At 37.8% G+C, this 23,293-nt stretch overlaps 1 long non-coding RNA gene across 1 annotated transcript; it reads right to left on the reverse strand.

Annotated features, from left to right (window-relative positions):
- Nucleotides 1-2,154: 2,154 nt before the first annotated feature.
- On the reverse strand, nucleotides 2,155-13,444 carry LOC110905981. Its single transcript, XR_002573566.1, has 2 exons — nucleotides 13,283-13,444; nucleotides 2,155-2,371 (listed from the first exon to the last, which is right to left on the reverse strand). It is a non-coding gene; the product is annotated as an uncharacterized LOC110905981 (long non-coding RNA).
- Nucleotides 13,445-23,293: the final 9,849 nt, after the last annotated feature.

Consider the following 23,293-nt stretch of genomic DNA (forward strand, 5'->3'; position numbering starts at 1 on the left):
CCCCATATATACCAACAATGTAACGCAAACATTTGTATATGGGGTTTTTATGAATCAAAGACCATGTATCACCCTGTGAGTGATGTTAGACACACTTCACAATCATCAGTTGAAGTGATTAGTTACACGTCTTATGTCTTCATATGTCGTTGTTTAGATTTTATATATGAATAACACATTATCTATAACAACCGACAAAATTTTGTGCCCATATTAGCATTTCAGAAAATGGGAGGGTCTAAAGTGTAATTTTTCAAAGTTAACATTGAGGGACTTAAGTGTAATTAAGTAAAAGTACAAGTCCAGGGTAAAAAGGGCCATTTGTGTAAATGCAAGGGTTAATTGACATCTATGTGGAAGCTGGAGGACTAAAAATGAAAATTTAGACATTTCGTCCAAACTTGACCGTTTTAGAAAAAAAAACATGGCAACCTGATATAGACCATTTTAGAACGGTGACGGGGTTGGTCTGTGATCTAGCGCCAAAACATGTAAAAACCTTTGAGTAGTCATTTGACTTTGATCAAGACGAGCTTATTTAACTGACATGGTTATAAATAGCCCATCAATTGATCGTTCAAATCACATAGTTCAAACTTTGTCACACTTATTAGACGAATTGATCAAGGTATCGAGGTTCTGAGGTGTTGAATCGAAGCATACAAGCTTAGTAAGGTATGAATAACTCCTTTTTTATAGTCAATTTGTACAAACCATGATCGAAACCACGTCAAATTTGATCCAGCCAGTCGATTTAGGGTTTGTATGAGAATAATTAGGGAAATGGACCGTTTCAAAGGTACTCTCAAATGGAATGTATTGGAGTTGATCAAAAAAAAGTTTCTTATTTTATGATAAAAATAGATTTGATGATTTAAAAGGTTAAATTAGGACTTATAGGTTAAACTATGATTAAGACCATATATCTGGTTACTGATAAACTGTTACAATGCGCATTTAGGTTTTAGTTACGAGAAAATGTTTTATATTTTGAAGCATAAGAATGTGTTAAACGCTTATCATTTCGTGGTCTACATTTGCTTGTGCATATGTGGTTTGATCAACTATATGTGTACTATATTTGGACCCGTAAAATCATGGGTGATTCCATGGTAGGATATTTCGTATTAATTGTATGTTTGTAGAAAAGGCACTATTTGAAACATGTTAACTATACGCACGGGCAGGAAACCTCACATTTGGATTGCCCCTAGATGAAAGTCTAAGGGCTAAAAAGGACTGTAACCGAATTTATATTCGGTATGGTTGAATGGACATATACTATTATAAATTTGTTTAAATAACTCTAATGTTATTTATGATTAAATTAATTTATTTATAAAAAAAACTACTCATCAACAAATTTTGTTGACGTACATTTTCAAAATGTTTGGAGGTAATTAAAGTTATAGCAAGGTTGTGCTAGAGGACATAAACTTCCCAAGAACTTTGTCGTTGGACCTTGTGGCTAGAATGTATATTTCTTTTTGAAAAATATACTACTTGTAACTTTTTGTAAGACCTTGGGATATATTATATCCGTATGTTATAAAAGCACATTTTTGGAAATATCATACATCTTTATCAAAATGTTTTTCCGCTTCGTATTTGATTAATAAATTAAGGTATCAACTGTTGGTCGCACACTCAGAGTAGGAATAAACCGAGGTCTGGCATTATTCGTATTCTTTAGTTGCACTCTTGTTCTCTACTGGTTACCACGGATTAATTACATTCTTCTGTATCTTCAATTCTATCATGTTATCATTTACGATCATGATCATGGTAGCTTCATTTGCATTTGATCTTCAATAGAGATGATGTTGTTCATATCTTTAGTTTCATGTTGTCTTAAATGTCAAAATTCACCCCTTTTATTTTGACTCATCAGTTCCATTATGTCCAAAACCCAACGCTAATCTATTTACCACCCATTAATTTCATACAAGAACAAAAAGGATTAATACTTTATTGAAATGACAAGCCAACTCAATCGTAAAGAACCAAATGAGGAATCATCAAACATTTCTTTGGAAGCTAGTTCACTTGCATTTAACCATGTTTGTGTCATACCCCAAAGACGTCGCAGTGAAAATACAAACGTGACGGTGACGGAGGTTGGTACCCATAAGTATCTTAGTGGACGATGCATCATTAATTTTGGACATACGCCTTAATTAAAACATAAGTTTAAAGCTTAAAGTTTAAAGTTTCAAACACAAACCACAACCACGACATAGTTGTTTGATCCTTATGGATCTTAGTACACTTAGTCCCAAAATAGTTTTAAAATTTGTCCAAAACATTATTTAATATGACTTGCATCAAGTATCACAAGATAAGCCAAAATCCCAAAGCCAAACTCATGTACCTAAAGAACACGTAAAAATCAAGTGTCAACACAAAATGGATGATGAGATCACTTATTCAAAGTGTAAACAATTTGTTTAAGGAAAACTTTCTTAATATGAATTTTATATCAAAACATCCATATATAATTAAGAAAGTCAATTTTATATCCTCATTAAATATCTAAGGGTCAGTTCTCTGATCGCAAACGCTTTCTCTAAAAACCTTGGACACAAATCATCTTCCCAAGATTTAATTATATTAAATTTCTAGCATCAAGTTTTCAGATTTTTTGCGACTTAAGCGATTTTATTGGTGACCTTTATTATGTTATATCCGTTATCACACCCGTTTACGTACAATATATCTACGAGTTGCGCTTCGTAATATATTTACATAAACATGAACATATCATCAAATATCGTAATACACGTATTCCATCAACCTATATATTTCATCATTTTTATAGCATATATACATGAAATAACTCATCAAGTTAACCTATCTATTATTTTCATGCTCGACAAATAAGTTGCATATTAACATGACTTTTAACGAAATTACAGTTTTAATTGTACAAGTGTACATGCATAGTCTTAACTCCTACTATCATGTCAACACATAACATATCACATTACACATACTCATATCCACATATCATATCCTAACATGCAAAGTCCACCTTTGAACAACCTATTTTCGTGTACGTCAAAATATGCGTATTTTAACGTTTCGGTAATGTTTTTAGGCGTCGAAAGTCACGTATGACTAGCCAAACACCATGGATACTTAATATAAGTTAAAATACTTATATTTATCATAAAAATATCAATTTAACTGACTACCGGGTATTTTATCTCGTGTTTTAAGGCGTTTTAAATTATTTTTATCATTCTATAAAAATTATCCCGCCATAATATTGCTGAACAATATATTATTTGCCTCGACTGGCTTCCTCGTTTATATTTTATAAGATACGCGCCGTATCGCTCAGTACGCGCTTAAATTTTCAAAATAGTGTTTTTAAGCGTTTTACTTGATTTTTCCTCACGGATATGATTAAAATAGCACTTTAATCATAAAAGAATAATTTTAGGATTTTAACATTAATCGGGCGGTTACCGACGTTCGTTTCACATTTTGTTCATTACTGTTGGTGCACTTACGTCTGCTGACTACGTCTTACATCGAGTCTTGAAGTTGAACAGATCAAGCATGGCACGGAAACCTAGAAATAGAAGTTTGTAATAGGTCCGCTTATTTGTCACTAGGTTAGGTCCGCTTATGTGTCAGTTTTGGTCAGGATCGCTTATATGGTATGTTGTTGGATCGCTTATGTGTCAGGTTGTAGGAACGCTTATACGTAGATGTACGTATAAGCGGACCAGCATGTCTATAAATAGGTCCTTATGAGCGGTCAGAAACACATATTTGAAGGTGTTTGTTCCGGTATGCTGCCGAAGTGCTGTCAAATCTTGTAATCGCGTTCGATATCAATAATACAGCAAGTTTAAAGTGAATACAGCTTTAATAGCACCGAATTATTAGTTTCCGCCTCTTAATTCGGATACGAACTTCTCTGAACGACTCAAACAGGGCCGAGAACGATCCTACAATTGGTATCAGAGCTCAGGAGGAGGAGTTCTTGCCATTTTAGCTGCATTTCTTCTAATTTTCTACACTTTCTTCATTTTTTCAAAAAATTTCACGGTAAAACAAGCTCAAAATCACACAGTACGCTCGGAATCATGAACTAACAAACCCTTGAAGTTTTCAGATCAAAAATCGACCTAGAAAGCTGTTTTTTTAAGAGGTTTGCTTTTACGTACTCGCACAAAAGTGACGTCATCAATCAGGTCCGCTCCAAAATACCTGTCTGGTTCGCTCCAAGGAACATTTTTGGGGTTAGGTTCGCTCGAAAATTCAACTTGGCCCCCTCATTTGACAGTTTCTGGTTCGCTCATTAGTCAACTCTTCGGTTCGCTCGAAAGACAGTTCACTCAAAGGGATTAGTTGTTTGGTCCGCTTATCTGAACAAGTCTACTGGTCCGCTTATTTGATCAGATTTATTGATTCGCTTTTGTGAACAGGGTGTTAATTTTGAAAATTGTGAACGATGGATACTGAATTTTATAACGCTTTTGCTACCCCAACCTCGATTACTCAGAGTGCTTTGATTGAAAATGAAACTGGAACGTCTCAGAAACCACCGAAACTCATGGATATTGACGATTATAACGTGTGGTCTGAACATTTTGGCAATTGGGTCGAAGCTTATCATCTTGATGCGTGGGAACACACCGAAGAACCATATGTTAAACCCACAAAGAATGATGTTGTGAATGGTACTCCGTTAACACTTAGAGAGATGAGTACATCTGATAAAAAGAAATATCGTGATGAGAAATTGATGGTGAGTTTACTTCAGCAAGCGATAAAAGAAGATATTTTGATACTGCTTCAACATGACGGAACTGCATATTCAATGTGGACAGAATTGGAAGCAAAGTTTACGGGAAGTGATGATATGTTAAAGAACAAAATGTCTCTCATGAAGAAAGAATTTGATTTGTTTCGGGGATTGAAAAATGAAAACACCAAGCAAATTATTGATAGATATTGTAACTTGGTTAGAAATATGACGAAACTTGGTATTAAGAAAGATACTGATGAATTAATTGAAAAACTTGCAGATGCGCTTCCATATGAAACATGGGGAAAATTTTTTATGATGCTGAAGTCCAACAAAGCAGAATATAAAAAGATGAAGCTAGGAGACTTCATAAAGCATTTGGAAGCTCAAGAGATGGAGCAGAGAAAGATCGCTAGGATGAAGAACTACGATGGAGAACAGGATATCAGTTTGTACTACAAGCATGGTGTTACTGATTCAACAAAGTTTTCTCCTAAGATCGAAACTGCTTATAGTGTTAAAGATTCTTCTGAGAAGACGGCATCTCAAGGATCAAGCAATAGCACAAGATTTTCATCTTTCGATCCTAACATCTCTGTAACAAAGAATGGTAGAAAACTTCAGTGTAACATTGTATTAAGCCTTGAAAATGATCAAGACTACACTGAAGAGATTGCTAAAAATCAAATGTTTTTGTTAGGGATGATTTTAGAGTCTTATAGTTGTTTTGTTGCAGGAAAGATCGGAAATCCAATGCTCACGAAAGAGGATTACGATCAAATTGATGCTGAGGAAATGGAATTGATGGACATTAAATGGTGTATGGCAAGTGTGATGAGACGTGCTGAAAAGTTTAAACAAATTACTGGCCGTGATGATTTTCGTGATGCAAACATTTCAGCTTTAGGTTTTGATAAATCTAAAGTTACGTGTTTTCGTTGTCGGGAGAAAGGGCATTTCAAGCGGGAGTGCAAAAACCGTGAAGCTACCGGAGCCCAGAATCCTTTCGGAAACAACGACTATCACAAGAAGGCCATCTATCATCAAATCACACCACCAGCACAGCAGCAGGCACAAACAGCTCATGGGAGAGATGTGATGGATAATTCGAAAAGAGCATGTGTTGTTAGTCAGGGAAAATATGATAATTTTACCTGGGATAAATATCTTTCAAAAGACAGCAAAGTGTGTTTGGCTGAACAAGATGATGAGAAGTTGGCTGAAGGTTTTACTTGGGATGATTTTTGTCCAGATCGAAGTCTTATGGCTAAAGAGATGTCCAAAAATACTTCTCATGCTTTCTTTGCTAATGCTTATGATTTGAAATGTGCAGAAAGGTGCAGAAAAGTCATGGAAGCTGCTGAAGAAATACGAAGAAGGATCAGAGAAGAGGCAGAAGAGGAAGAGCGATTGAAGGAAGAAGCGAAAGCTGAGAAAAGAAGAAGAGCTGAGTTTTTACAACCAAGCAGAAATGTAAAAGAAGTGCCAGAATTTGAAGTAAAGATTGAAGCTGAACCGGTCATGGTCCAAGAAAAGTGCATGAACTGTGATTCGCTGATTAAGCAGAACAATGAGCTGCTGCACAATATTCACAAGTTGAAAGAATCGTATGATACTATGAACAGAGAAATCAACAAATATACAGATTCTGATGGTGAACAAGCTGAAGCTATGAATACTTTGAAGATAGCTTATCTGAGACAGCTTGATACGGCGAACTTTAACATAAAGAAATGTGCAGATCTCGAGCTTGAGTTAGCAACACAAAAGATAGAAACTGAGAAAGTCAAGAAATTATTAGATAGTTACTCATGTTCTACTTTTGTGGTTGACAGGATTTATCCGGTGGTGAAAGATTTAAAGACGTTCAAAGAAGAGGAAACATCGGATGAAGAAAAGTGTGTGACAAATGTTGAAGAAAAGTTGAAAGCTTCTGGAAAAACAACAGAAGCTGAAAAAGAAAAATCTTTCAGGAATCAGACGAATCAAGAATTCCTTGCTAAGAAGCAAGAGGACATGAAGAAGAAGGAAGATCCGAAGAAGGTTGAAAAGAGATCTTGTTTTCAGTGTAAAGCTGTGGGTCATGTTGCGAAAGATTGTCCAAAGACATTTCGACCAAAACAAGAAGTCTCAAGAAAAATGAAAGAAAAAATTGTTGAGAAGATTGAACTGTCAACCCGGAAGTTCACAGGCTTTGAGAATTCAACTTTTGAAAAAGGAGAATGTTCAAAGAGTGCTTCAAAAAGGAAAGAAAATGTGTCAAATCAGAAATGGGTTGTGAAAGGTTCATGTAATTGTTCTGGTGATGAATCTGATTCCATAAAATCAGAGGAGCCACGTGTTGAGAAAAAGGTTGAAAAGAAAGTTCCGAAAGTGGACAATGTGAATTTTCCGCCACTGAATGTTAAAAATTACAAATCTAAAATAGGAAAAGTTGAAATTTCAAATCAATTTTATTCCGACAAGAAGAAAATGGATGTTGAAAAAACTTTTAACGGAAATGTAAAACGCATCTTTGGAAAAATGGTCAGTGGTAAGGCCCAAAGCATTAAGGATTTTTATGCTTCCAAAGGATGGGTTTACAAGTCGGTTGAAAGGAAAGATGAAAATGATGAGGTTACACCCAAGGAAGGTCAGGCTTGGGTGGATATATTTTTTCAAGAATAAAAACCTGACTTGCCGGAGATCCCAAGATGGTATCGTGGATCATGAATCGGCATCCTTCTTAATCTGTGTTTAAGGTTTTGCAGAACTTGCCGGAACTCCCAGGTTTGTAAGCGAGGAGTAGGAATCGGAACTTTTAGATTTCAACCAAAAGATGGTAATTGGTTGAAAAACAGGTTTGAAAGGTTTTATTGCAGAACCTACAAGTGGTTGTATGTTTGTGATTGTTGTTGATCGTACAAGTGGTTAAATCAGGGTCATTGAATTGAACTTGATTTAATTATCATTCATGAAATTGGTAAACAATGTGATGATTATGCTCCATTTTTACAAAAGATAAAAATAATCAAACTTATTTTCCGGAAAAACCATTCTGATTAAAACAAACTTGAGTGTTTTGAAATCATTATGGGAAAATAGTTTGTTGTGAGGGGGAGTTCTGATTGTTTAAGCCAAACGGATGGAGAATTGAAGTGTTTCGATATCAGTTGTCATGTTCTGTACAGTTTGTTTTCAATTTTCTTTAGATGTATTTGAATTTTAGGGGGAGTAAGAATTTTTAGAAAATCCAAAAACATCAGAAAATTTGAAAAAGCCAAAAACATGATAAAATTAAAAAAATGAGTTTTTGTTGCATAAAAGAGGAAATGATAGTACATCAGTGAACTATCACAGTACACTAAAGAATTGTAAAGCCAAAATGTGATAAACAATCTTACTGCGGATGTGTCAGTAGATTTTCGCACATTTAGTAAATTGAAACGAGATATAAACCTAAATCAAACTTACTTAATTCGTGGGTAACTATTCTTGAATATATGGGTAACCCCCGAAATCTTGTTTGAAAGGTCCCGTATTCTGAGATACTAGGTCTTTATGCTCAGTGATATCTGGGGTATTATTCCAGGACTTCTGCTGTATGGAAATACTGACCTAGTCCCCGAATAATACTTTCTGCTAAAAGCTTTGAAATATAAGGCCGCCCTCAGCAAACTGATTAAACAATAAAATTGATAATCTTTGCTGTTGTAATAAAAGATCCTCTAAAGGGGACCCACCAAAAATCGAGCCGTCATCTCTCTGCTGAACGGAAGTTCTGACCTGAGCTCTCACGGTTTCGCATCTACCCCTTTACAGATATCATCTGTGGTATACTCACCTGTAAGACTGAATATTTAGGATCTGGATACGGGAGTATATTCAAGTGGAGTGATACACAATTAAGTTTAAGTCTCTAAAACATTAATATCGTATCTCGAATCAATTGAAGTCTGTGTGAAAATTTAGGTGGACAAACATATTGACAATCTAGGTAAATTGTTTAGAACTTAATATGTAATCAAGCTTAACGGTGCTTGTGATGTGTTTCATAACTGATATGATCCTCTTGCACAAACTCACAAAAATATTGACTGTAAATATTTCTTTTCTGCATTTATTTTCTTCTCAGAAAATCCAAAAAGATTTTTGGTGTGTTTTAGCATAAATTTTGAAAAGTCAAAAAGATTTTCGACAACTGGTGTTGAGATGCTGATTTTTGAAATTCAAAGTGCTAAACTTGAAGAACTGGTTTGGGGAGTGTTTGTGTGTAGATGGTAAAGTTGCTTTGATAAAAACCAGTAATAAATCCTTGAATGCAAAATCATTGTTGTTTTGGTTCAACATAGTTTCTCAATTGTTGAAAAGTTTTAATCTTTGTAGAAACTTATGGTTCGGTAGAGATTGTACAGGACTTGAGCCAGATATTGATCCTAAGAGAGAATGGAGCCAGGTATCAATTTGGAATCTGATGGGAGCCTGTTAACCATCTTAGAACCAATGAAAGTTTAAATTCCAGACTACAATCCCAGCTGTGTGATAGGGGGAGTCTGAAGACACCGTGTCAACAGCTGAGAGAAAGGAGTTTGATGATAATGAAGAAAGAAAACGAGGATTCTTGAAGCGACAGATATTTCAAAGGCAGATTGTCGACTGATGAAGATTGTAGTTTGACGTGTGCGAAGACTCTATGAAGACTCCGTCAACATCCGAGGGGGAGTCTGTTGGTGCACTTACGTCTGCTGACTACGTCTTACATCGAGTCTTGAAGTTGAACAGATCAAGCATGGCACGGAAACCTAGAAATAGAAGTTTGTAATAGGTCCGCTTATTTGTCACTAGGTTAGGTCCGCTTATGTGTCAGTTTTGGTCAGGATCGCTTATATGGTATGTTGTTGGATCGCTTATGTGTCACGTTGTAGGACCGCTTATACGTAGATGTACGTATAAGCGGACCAGCATGTCTATAAATAGGTCCTTATGAGCGGTCAGAAACACATAGTTGAAGGTGTTTGTTCCGGTATGCTGCCGAAGTGCTGTCAAATCTTGTAATCGCGTTCGATATCAATAATACAGCAAGTTTAAAGTGAATACAGCTTTAATAGCACCGAATTATTAGTTTCCGCCTCTTAATTCGGATACGAACTTCTCTGAACGACTCAAACAGGGCCGAGAACGATCCTACAGTTACGCGATAAGCGTTTATATTATTTTCGCCAACATAACTTTTAACAAAGTTTGGATTTACCAACACGTCAAATACCATCAACTAAAACCAAATTTAGTAAAATATTACATTTATTCATTGATAAAACGTGTCACACTAGTACGGTACAGACTCAAAATAGCCGGGTGTCACAGTTCAAGCCTACTTGTAACAAACAAAGATATCTTAAGGATGCTTTATATTCATAAGATGTAATCAAAACCAAAACCATAGATTATTCATCAAGATAACTTACTTAATATAGTGATTAGTGACATGTTAATGTAGTAGAAGTAACAAAGTGAAAGAATATAGAGAAAACAAAATGGTAGATGAAGCTTATCACAATCCAAGGTAAATTAGACAAGCATTCAAAAACAAATCTAGGTTGTTGATTCAAATTGAAAAGAAGAATGTCACAATTACACAAGATAATATGAAAGAGAGTACTATGGTATATAACAACATTAACTAACTAACTCTCATTACTATTCTTTTTTATAACTTGCACCACTAGATCATTTTAGAGTTGTGTTCACGTGACATTCATCACAAAGTCATTCCACTTACTTGCTAATTTCCTAATCCGACTCCATGCTCGTATTTATGCTTGACCCGTATTGTTTGTGGTATTAGTGCCGACTCATCACTTGTATTCATAACAGTAGAGTATTTTTAACGTCTAAAAGATCAATTATCATTCCATTTCTCTTCTTTAAAAGCTTCAGCAAACCACACACGAGCATTAACTATTTCTCAAGTTCTATCTCAACTCCCGGCGCTTAAAGTTCCCTTTTATTTTTTCATTTTATTTTGGCAAAAAACCTTTCAGATGCTAACAAGATAGATCATAGTTACTAAAATTGTTCAACAAGCCACAAATTTCGTATTGGTATGCACTTTACTGAAACGAATAGGCTAATGATCTAAACCGGCCCTATATTGTGCTTTAGATCCACTGGTACAATGTAATGAGGGCAAATTCCGAAAGTTTTGACTGGTATGGAGTTCGCGTATGGAACAACGCGCCAATCACTTTATAGAACGCGTATGGACGGAAAAATTTAGTGGGAGAACAATCAATTTCGCAGGTCTCCTCGTTTTCCTATCATACCAATGTTCCAAGGCTTTGAGGGCAAATTCCGAACGTTTTGATCGGTATGGAGTTCGCGTATGGCACAACGCGCCAATCACTTTATAGAACGCGTATGGACGAAACAATTTGGCGGGAGAACAACCAGTTTCGCAGATCTCCTCATTTTCCTATCGTACCAATGTTCCAACTTCAGTTGCACATAACCATCAGCAAGTATAAATACCTAGGATACCAAGTTTCATAATCAATTTATATATCTACTCTTCTTCAATTTTAGTTTGGATTTTCTATTTTGGTAATTTGGATTTTGGATTTTGGAATTTAGTAATTTGGACTTTTTGTCTTGGTAATTAAGATTTTGGAATTTATTAATTTATGTGTTGAATTGGGTACACCGAAGCAAACTCTATGGTACACTGTATTAGTTCTACCGAAATAAACCTACCCCTTCGTACCAAATATGTCCCCTCTAGCGAATCGTGTACCCGTACCCATTCCTCGTTCTCGTACTGGAGCGAACCACGATCTAGGTAACTATGAGCTAGAGTTAGGCACAATGTAGGGGTTTGTTTATATTTAAGAACCCTATGATTGTGCTTAAAGTACTAAATAGAAACCAAAAAACAACAAGAACAAGTTCCAAACCCGGGTGACTTGTTTTTAGAAGGGGCTATACACCTTAACCATGTTCTTTTCATTCATTTTAGAGTAAATTACTTTTTTGAGTTCTTGTGTTTTAGTAGTTTTAGCCACTTGAGTCCAAAATCAAAAAGTTAAACTCACTAAGTATCCAAATTCTCATTTTATAACTCTTTGAGTCCAAATTACTAACTTTGTTAGATTTTCCCAGTTAGCTTTTTTAAAATGACTAAAATACCCTTTTTCATTAAAAAAAAACAAAAACAAATACATTAAACTATATATTAATATGTGCATTTCCCACCAAAATCACACCACCGCAAAACAATATTAAAACAACAAATTACAAAATTTCACATTCTTAGGTCCATAAACTACCGTCAATCTCAAGCACGCTATCTTGAATAAATTACAACCATTAAAACAACCAATTATCAAATAAAACACCCCCAATTTTTTTTCTTGAAACCCTAACCCTAGACATTAACACGCACAATTCAACATCTTTTACGTCGTTAAGAATAACAAATAGTAATTAACAAACATACTTACTAAATCCCTCAACCAATTTACAAATGACAGGAACTTTCACAAACACGAGCGCACCCTAGATACAAATTTGCCAAACAACATATAATTTCACGATCAATAAACATAGGGTTATAAAAAAGGATGATAAAGTAATGACGATTATCTGATGGATCAAATAAAAACAGGCCTAAATCGGGATAAACAAAATTGGACATAATGTAGATCGACAGATAGAGGAAGATGAGATGATGATGAATAAGAAACTCGATTTGAGTGTTGATTTGAGAAATAAAGAGAAATCGAAGGTCGATCATATCTAATTCGAGTAGTACAATGAAAAGAAGGGTACAGTTTCGGTGGTGTGGTGGGGGTAGAATTGGTGCAGATGGTTGAAAATGGTGTTGCAGAGGGTTGAAGATGGTGGAGGTGGGTGGGTTAGGTTAGTAGAGAGAGGGGGTGTGGTGGGGGTGCCAGTGGATGGTGGTGATGTAGAGGTGGGGTGGTGCGGTGGTGATGATGATGTGGGATAGAGAAAATTAGAGTTGTGTGTGTAAATGTGTATTATATATATAGATGTGTGTATTGTTGTTTTATATGTGTGTATTTTAATATATGTTTAATAAAGTATTATGTTTAACTTTTATTTTTAATTGTAAAAGGGTATTTTGATCATTTCATAAAAAATAACTTAGAAAATCTAACATAGTTAGTAATTTGGCATCAAAGGGTTATAAAATGAGAATTTAGGTACTTAGGGAGTTAAACTTTATATTTAAACTCAAGTGGTTAAAACCACTAAAACACATGGACTCAAATAGGAATTTACTCTTTATTTTATCATGCAAATTGTTTATGAAGTCACTGTTTGAAAAAGATTAGGGTCAATTAAAATTTCCCTATTATCCGTTCTGTATAAATTTCAAAAATCAATTTGGTCACTTGACCCGTTCCCATCTATGTACTTCCGCCTATGGTTCTCATTACCATCAATATTTTGTTCAATACAAATCCATCATATGAGGCGGACACAGGTATTATTTTCTAGGGGTGCAGTCGAGATTTTTACCTCAAAAATACACCACATTTTTTTTTCTAGTGGGGCGCCCGCCCACCCAAGCCAAATCTTGGGTCCGCCTTGCTTGGCATGCGACAACAGAGAAAGCAAGATTATATGAGAAATGTACACTCTTTATTACTTGATAACACTGCACAAAGAGAGCTTTTAAAGTTTCTTTCAAGGTAATTTGTGACATTTGAAGTCACCTGTATTGTAACAGTCTCTTACCAAAATCAATGGCTAAAATTTATTTACATCAACAATCTAATATTGTTTCTAGAACTTTCGAATATTTATAGCATTCTTGAGACATCTAAGGTTGTTTCCAAACCTTTCCAAGGGGATTTTTAGATAATCCGTATGAAGTTCTTTTAATATTAAAGAGTTGTGTGGAACTTTTTGAAATTTATAGGAATTTTGATTAATATTTTAGGTGGATCATTATAATAAGCAACTAGAATTACGATCCGCCGCAATGCGGCAGGAATTCTTTAGTTATAACTAAGTCGATTTAGGACGCGCACGTTATGTTAAACCTGTCAAACGGGAAAAAAAAATAGACAATGTAAAAACGTTCACTCACACACGTATGTTGCATCGTGTTAACTCGCAAAATTTAGAACGAAATATAAAAACGTTAAACCAAAGACGCACGTTGCGATGTGTTAAGTCACAAAATTTAGAACGAAGCATAAAGAGAAAAATTTGCAGAAAATGAAAACTATAAAGAACCAAAGTTGAAAGCAAAAAAAGTTGTGAGGATAGATTGCAAAAGATAAAAAGTTTTGTGTTAAAAGTAAAAAAACAAATAGTTTTGGGTTAAAAGTAATTTATGAAATACTTTTGTGTGAAAAGTAAAAAAATCAATTTTTTTTGTAAAACCCCCAAAGCGAAGGTTACAACACATAAATCAAAAAATGAAACTGGTTAAATCGCAAAAGATGAAAACTTTTGAATTAGAAGTGAAAGATCAAATTAATCAAAGGGGTTAAATTGTATAAGATGGAAACTTTTGAATTAGAAGTGGAAAATAAAATTAATTAAAGGGGTTAAATTATCAAAGATTAAAACTTTAAACTCACATTGTCAAAGATTAAAACTATAGGGTTAAAAAGGAAACAAATATTACCAAAGATTAAAACTTTAAACTTAAATTGTCAAAGATTAAAACTTTAGGGTTAAAAAGGAAACAAATATTAAAACTTTAAACTTAACTTGACAAAGATTGAAGCTTTAGGGTTAAAAAGGGAAAATTCAAATTTTTTTTGAGAAACTCCCAAAGCTAGTGGTACAACTACCATATGCATAAAGTAGTTGGTTTTTAATAAGGTTTTAATGGAAAACAATAAAGAAGAGATATGATAGAAATATGTTATTTCCACATGATAGAAATATACAATTCTATTAATGTGATAAAAATGTTACATCTCAATGACTTTTGTGTATTAGAATTTAGAGTAATTGATATTTTAACTAGTTGATAGGGTTGCGATTGGACTAAGCCAATCTTAATGTGACTTACAAAATATTTGAAGATCGTATTTGCTTGACTTGTGCTTGAACGTCTCGGTTTACTGGCTAGTCTGGTATCTTGTAGGGGAGGGCCTCACTGATTTACGAAGTGTTTGTGCCTAGATGTGTTTACACGTCTAATGCACCACTCGTCGGGAGCTGTGACCGCTCCCTTGACAAGTCCATGGCAGGACGATGCCAGTTACAACGATCATAAACAAAACTGATCGGTTGGTCTCAGGCGACCTAGAGCGCCACACAGGGCCTCGGAAGATGACTCTGCGACATTAAGCTCAGCTCAATAAGTTAGGCTAGGCTCAAAACTGGTTATGCAACTCAATGAGGGTGTCTTTTTATTCATTATTGTAATGCCTATGAATAAAGGCTTGATTTTTCTGTTTGTATGAGAGAAATAAATCAATAAAACCAGTTCCTTTTTTGATTATTCTTTCTTATCTTTGATTATCATTTACAACATGGTATCAGAGCAGAGTTTCTGATCCTAGAAAATTTTGTTCATCATCTACAATCTATCCCAAGCCAATCCAAACCAGAACAAAAACCCGGTAATCAAAAATCAAAATCAACTCCAAAAAAAACCCGAACCTGTCAGCAGCAGATCCATCATCTTCACTCCGCATCAAAACAACAAGCTCCGCATCAAAACAACAACAGCAGCAGTCGCCACGTCCATCTTTGTCGGTGAAACCTCAAAATAAACCCCAAAACCTGGTCAAACTCCAAGAATCAAATCCAGTAGAACGAGGAACCCTAGTGTCGCTTCCGCTGAAAACCCGCTGCCGCCGCTGAAACCCTAGTTGATGCCACCGCCGCTGAAAACTCTAGTTGCTGTCACCGTCCAGTCGATCATCATCAGCAATGTGACAACTCGTATTTCGAACCTACTTTTGTGTAACGTTACGTAATTATGTGAACTCTATTTGAATAACATGCTATACGTGCCATGTGAGAAATTGTGAATGTTTGTTTATATGGTTGAATGACCCACAACCGGACACAAACCCATTCGGTCCATGTTGTTGGACTCGAGACCATGGGACAGCCCAAGTAAGGGTTCGGCCCACTTCCTTCTCATACGTATACACGCATACGCACACCATTAGGGTTTTACTTCCCACAATTCGCAACCAAGAACACACACACAAACACTAGACTATCTCTCTCTCTCGACTCGGAACCAAGGCAGCCGAACACCCCTTTCCATCAAAGCTTTTGGGATTCGGATCATTCCTTTTCTCATCTCGGTTAGTAATATGTTTACCGATTACGTGTTTTATATGTGGCTATGTGATGATATTATTGTTAATCGGATTACATGATCGATTAGGGTTTATACTAGTGACTCGGATCATATATTGTATGATATTATGAATGCATGATAACCGGATCGGAGGCTACTGTTATTGTTATTGTTCTTGTTGTAAAGTGGTCCGAATATATGCTTGTTAACCGGCTGTGATGATTGTGTTTTGCAATTAAGATTTAGGTTGCATGATAGTTAAATAATTCGGTTTATGTGTGAATGATGATTTCGATGGTTACTGTTCTTGTGGGTGATGAAGATGTTATGAATGTGTTTGAATATGGAATGATTATCGATTTGATCTGATTTTCGAAACTGCTAAGTTGTTAGCTGAAATTACGGAATGATTGTTACTGATTAATTAAGGAAATCTGTTACACTTTGTCTCGACACGGGTTGCGAGTCGAGAACCCTTAGTCTCGACTCGAGACCACCTTACCAACACAAACAGCACAAACCGAGACCACGGTTGCGGGTCCGGTTGCGACTCGAGACCGTGTAGTCTCGACCTGACCATGATGACTCGAGACCACCTTTGTTGCGACTCGAGACCCCGAAACCAGTACACCTCGAGACCGACTAGTCTCGACTCGAGATCGTTAGTCTCGACTCGAGACCGTGAACACTTGCACACTATTGGACTTTCACTGTTACGAGTCCAATTGATTGGGCCGGATACTTGGACTTCGTTATTTACGTAACTGTTCCTGCTAATGCTCATACGTGAATTGCCATGATTATACTTGTGTACATTATGTGTAGAACATACGTGCTATATTCGAATACGAACCTGACTTGTATGATAACCATGCTAGGACGTGGTTGATCACCATATAGCTTGATTTACTTTCTGTGTATCTGCCGAGCAAACCAAGGTGAGTTCACACAGCCAAGGCATGGGGTTCCCGGGTGGGAATGGGATTGGATGACTTATTGTATATACTCAGATGGTAGAACCTCACGATAAGATACGGCTAGACTAGTAACACTTATTGAACTGATCTTCGCACACCTGCCAAGGGTTGGCCGCGATATTATGACTGACTTCGCACACCTGCCATAGGAAGGCCGCGAACTAAATGTACTAATCTTCGCACACCTGCCTGGGAGGCCGCGATACAAATAAACCTAGTCTAGAATACTTGGGAAAACATCCCCTAATATCTTCGCATACCTGCCTGGGAGGCCGCGATGGAAACTAATACGATACATGACATAACGAACGAACATACTACTACTCACACTATACTATTTCTGAACTATTAACTGTGAACTCGCTCAACTAGTTGTTGACTCTCTGCTGCATGCCTTGCAGGACCTTAGGTACTTATGGAGCTTGCACAAGGAGGAGCAGGTCGTTGTGGGATACGGATCGTAGGCGTTATGATAAACAATTGAACTTATAACTTTACTTTGGGTTTTCATATTATGCTTCCGCTACTCAATTTACGTTTTGTTAAACATAAATCATGTCGTGATGAATTACATTAACTACTTTTAGTATTAGATGCTATGTTCGATATGATTGGTGGCTTGATCCTGGTCATGTCACGCCTCCAAGCGGTGGTACTCCGCGTGTGGATTTTGGGGGTGTGACAGATTGGTATCAGAGCCATTGGTTATAGAGAACTTGGTTTTAATATGGGAAAAACGTTTTTATTAAAACCAGACTATGACCAGAACAGTGCTCTCAACGATCCACAACGACGCTTCGCTCCACGTGCAAGACTCAACATCCTAGGTAATAAGGTTTATGTTTATTACCTGCTTGCTAGAACTATATAGAACTTTGCTCATAGTATGCTTAGATTACATTGCCTACTATACGTCACTACATGAGAACACCTATGAGCTTACACTCTTCTGTCGTCGCACTACTCGCGAACCTTTCTCACTTACTCTACTTTTACTATGAAGATCATGTCTGGACGTGTGAACATGACTCAAGCCCAGTTGACGGCACTTATCAATGAACGAGTAGCTGCGGCACTTGCAGCTGCACCAGCAGGTCAAAACGCTCCACAACCTGTCTGCACATTCAAGAACTTCATGGACTGTCGTCCAAGCACTTTCAGTGGCACCGAGGGGGCAGTGGGACTCCTCCATTGGTTTGAAAAGCTCGAGTCGGTATTTGAGATGTGTGAGTGCCCTGAGGCTCGCAGGGTCAAGTACGCCACTGGCACGTTGGAAGGGGTTGCGCTAACCTGGTGGAACGCGCAAGTTCAGGTCCTAGGGTTGGCAGCTGCTAACGCCACACCCTGGGAAGATTTCAAAGAACTGATCAAACGAGAATACTGCACGCGAGACGACATCCACAAGTTGGAGGATGAGTTATACCACTTGAAGATGACGGGGTCAGAGATCGAAGCTTATACGAAACGATCAAACGAACTGGCCATCTTGTGTCCAACGATGGTGGACCCTCCAGTTAAGCGCATTGAGTTGTATCTCAAGGGGCTTGCGCCAGAGATTCAGAGCCACGTGACGTCGGCTAACCTCAACAACATCCAAGACATTCAGCGTCTTGCTCATCGACTCACCGATCAGGTAGTGGAACAGAACAAGCTGCCAAAACGCATCAGTGCTACCACTACTGCTGTCACTACTTCTGCTACTCCCAGTGACAACAAGAGAAAATGGGAGGGGGATTCCAGCAAGGGATCAGTTTCTGTTCAGTCGCAAGCACAGCAGCGCAAGACAAATGACTATCAGAGTCCGAATCAGCAATCATCAGGCAGTCAGGGGCAGGGTGGATATCGGGGAATTCACCCATGGTGTAGTAGGTGCAACAAACACCACAGTGGAAGATGTCGCAGGGAACATTGTCAAAGATGCCTCAAGATGGGTCATGAGGCTAAGGATTGTAGAAGCTCATGGCCAGCAAATCAGAACCAGCAACTCCCACCGCCAGCTCCACAGAACCAGCAGCAGCAGCCACAGCGTGGAAACCGGGGATGTTTCCAGTGTGGGGCTGAAGGTCATTTCAAACGTGATTGCCCTCAATTGAACCAGAACCAGAATCGCAACAATAACAATAACCAGGGCAATGGGAACAACAACAACGGGGGAAACAACAACAACAACAATGGCAACGAAGCTCGGGGTCGTGCTTTTGTGCTAGGTCAGGGCGACGCAATGAATGATCCCAATGTGGTTATGGGTAAGTTTCTTCTCGACGATATTTATGTTACTGTCTTATTTGATTCGGGTGCTGATACAAGTTATATGTCCTTGAAAATGAGTAAATTGTTAAAACGTACACCAACACCCCTAAACACCAAACATGTCGTAGAGTTAGCAAATGGTAAAAGTGTAGAAGCCGCACATGTAATCAAGGGTTGTAGCATCGTTTTAGCTGGTCAGACCTTCACGATTGATCTTATACCCATAGTTTTGGGTAGTTTCGACGTCGTCATCGGTATGGATTGGTTATCCCAACATCACGCAGAGATTTTATGCAAGGAAAAGATCATTCGTATTCCTCGTTCTAGTCAAGAACCTCTCGAAGTTCAAGGCGACAAGAGTGGTGCTGTGGTTGGCATCATCTCCTTCTTGAAGGCTCAGAAATGGTTACGAAAGGGTCACACTGCTATTCTGGCACTTGTCACTGATGCAGCAGCAAAGGAAAAGAAATTGGAGGATATTCCAGTTGTACGCGACTTCCCTCAGGTGTTTCCTGAAGATTTACCAGGTCTACCGCCTCATCGTCAGGTCGAATTTCAAATCGAGCTCGCTCCAGGAGCAGCACCAATAGCCCGCGCACCGTATCGTTTAGCTCCAACCGAACTGGAAGAACTGTCGAAGTAGCTACAAGAGCTCTTGGAAAAGGGCTTTATTCGTCCAAGCTCATCGCCTTGGGGAGCTCCAGTACTTTTCGTGAAAAAGAAGGATGGCACTTTCAGGATGTGCATCGACTACCGTGAACTCAACAAGGTGACGGTGAAGAACCGTTATCCTCTTCTGCGTATAGACGACTTATTCGACCAGTTGCAGTGTAACACCCCGAAAATATTAATGTTACATTTTAAACTAAATATCAGTAGTAAGTTAAGATAAAAGACTAGGAAAGATAACCTAGTTAGTAAGAAATCTTAACATAATATGATAAAGTATAATTAAATGCCCTTTTCTATAGCTCATGTATAGTGTTGTAAAAGTCGCTAGGCGGTCCCTAGTCGGCCGACTGGGGAGTTGGGAGTAATCGGAGTACTCGGAGAGTACTCGGGGAGTACGCGGACATGGTAAATATAAAGAAAATTAATTGTTATATATTATTTATGTGTTAAAATAAGCATAATTCATGTCAACTGAATATAATTTAAAATGAAACATGTTTAAAGTTCAAATATTCTGAATACAAGTCCGACTAGTCTGAGTACAAGGCCGAGTAGTCCGAGTACAAGGCCGAGTATGCCGATTTTGACCGAGTTTGACCGATTAAAAGTCAACAAACCACGTTGACCGCCTAGACCGACTAGGCCGACTACGTCCGACAACATCCGACTAGGCGCCGACTAGGCCGACTAGGCACCGAGTACTCCCGAGTAATCCCGAGGCCGACTAATTGAGACCGCCTAGGAGGAAGTCGCCTCGGAGGGGGTCCGAGGACCGAGTACTCGCCGAGTACTCGGCCGAGTAATCCGACTTTTACAACACTGCTCATGTATAATTGAGGGACCAAACTTGTCAAATCTGGAACTTCAATTATTACTAGTAAAATAACACACCAAACACACACCTAAGTGTGTGTTTGATCTACCAGAACGCAGGCAACAAGGGGATTTCCCCTCAAACCCTAACATTCACAAAATCCATTAATTGAAGGTTCGAATCAAGTCCAAATTGAAATCTGAACATAGATTTGTGATCACCTTGACTAAGGGATCATAAGGTATGCAAAATTTCATGATTCGGTTCTACCTTAAATTTTAGATAAATTCATGAGATTCAAATTTGAGCATGCATGATAGTTGTTTTGATTGAAATAGTGTATAGGGATGAACCCTAGTCGAGTGCTTGTTGAAATTTGGCCTAATTCTTGTAAAGTTCATAATCACCATTAGAGGTGATATGGGGGTTTTTGTAGAAAAGTATGAGACATTAGGATTATGATGTATCCTAGAGTAATTCAAGTTCTATGAACAAGGTTCAGAAATTATTAATGTGAAAATTTAGTGAAATTGCCTAAATTGATGTTTATCATGGCTAAATGATAAATGTTAAACTTAGTTATGAATTGTAAGAAATCATGCACATAAGATGCTTGATAAAATGCCTAAAAGACATTGATCGACACAAATGTGGTGTTGGTAAAGTAACAAGCTTAGTCATGAGCCGAATGGTTCTAATGGTAATTGGCTTGTATGTTTTAGGCAATACGAGTGAGGCGTCGGGAAGTCAAGCCGGTGCGGACGCTCGTTTAAAGGGAAAGCTTTAAGGTACGTGGTTAACGCTACTATAATATTGATGATCTAGTTTTCATTTTAATGGTTTACTAGTTATGAACAATAGAGAGTCGTGTTGGTTTGGTTGCTTAAAATGAGGGACTTCATAATGGCAAACCAAAAACGAGCCAACAATGGTGGGTACAAACCGGGTAACGGAAGTACCTCATCCGTAGACCATAAACCCGTGTGTCGGGTAATGGGAAGAATATTATTAACACGCAAACCGGTAATGGGAGCGTGTGTGTTGAAGCAAAGGATCCAAAACGGGTCATACTTGTTGCAAAGAAATGCCCCGTACTGCGCTTTGATGACTTAAAAGTGCAAAAATTGGTATAAACGGGTCAAAACAGCAAAACAGGAAAAATATGCAGAAGCTACCGTAAATTACGGTAACCACCGTAATTTACGGTAGAGGGTAAATCGTTACGGTGGTTCTTTACTGATTTACGGTAGAACCATAAATGCCCAGCGCCCACCGTAAATTACGGTGACCACCGTAATTTACGGTGGAGCCCAGCCAAAATTGTTAAGCTTTGTATAATTACACAGTTCAAATCCGTTTTAAGCGTACTTTTAATTATGAGAAATTTGAAGGATTCTAACATTATTATTTTGTTAAATTTTCCAGCTTTCAAGTAAGTCAACCAAGCGGATGGTGATCAACGCAAGGCTTATGAACCGAACACATTCAAGAAGTACTGCCGAAAATTTTGTCTTAGAGAAGATTGTCGAGGAAGTTGGAAGGGCCATCGAAGTTAGCCTACCAAGATTTGTGGAAAGAATGCAAAACACCTTACTTTCGACTATGGAGGAAAGAATTGGTGAATTAAGAGAAGACCTTACCAGTGATAGAGGCAAGGCTAAGGAAAAGAAAGGTTGTTCTTACAACAAGTTTATGGCGTGTAAGCCCCCAATTTTCAATGGAGAGGTGGATCCAATTGCTTGTCAAAGGTGGATAAGCGATATTGAGGGTGTTTTCGAACGAACGCATTGTGATGAAAGTGACTTCGTGGCTTATGGAACTGGCCAACTTAGAGGCCAAGCCAATGATTGGTGGGACAACCTTAGAAACGAAAGGGGTGTTGAAGCAATAAGGGCAATGACTTGGGAAGATTTCAAAGCACCATTCCTCAAACATCATAGCCCCAAGGCAGTGATAAATAAGATAAAGGAGGAATTTATGCAATTGAGACAAAAAGGTGAAACCGTCGATAAAATTACGGGGATGTTCATGGATAAGCTCAAGTTTTGTGATGACTTGGTCAAAACTGAAGAACAGAAAATTTATTATTATCACACCATGCTTAGGGCTGAATATAGGGAGTTCATGACCCCCTCACATTATGAAAGCCTCACCGATATAATCAATGCGGCGCGGGAACGCGAGATTGAACTAAAAAGGCAAATTGAAAGAGGTGAGAGGGGGGCCTTGGATGAAAACCCGAGTCCCGCAAAGAAGCCAAAGGTAGCTGAATCTTCGAAGAAGGGAAGTGCAAAAGGAGGTTCTCCGAGTTGCAAAACATGTGGACGCACTCATAAGGGTGAATGCTACTTCAAGAACAAACCTTGTGTGGCATGTGGCAAGATAGGGCATGGGGTTGCAAATTGCCCAGACAAAGTAACGGTGTGCTATAAATGTTACCAACCGGGTCATAAAAAGTCAGAATGTCCGGAATTGGTGGGAAAGAAAGAGAGTGCCGACTCTAGGGATGAAACCCCAAAAGCTAAGGCAAGGTC

Source organism: Helianthus annuus, chromosome 2, assembly GCF_002127325.2.
Source record: "Helianthus annuus cultivar XRQ/B chromosome 2, HanXRQr2.0-SUNRISE, whole genome shotgun sequence".
Lineage (NCBI taxonomy): Eukaryota > Viridiplantae > Streptophyta > Magnoliopsida > Asterales > Asteraceae > Helianthus > Helianthus annuus.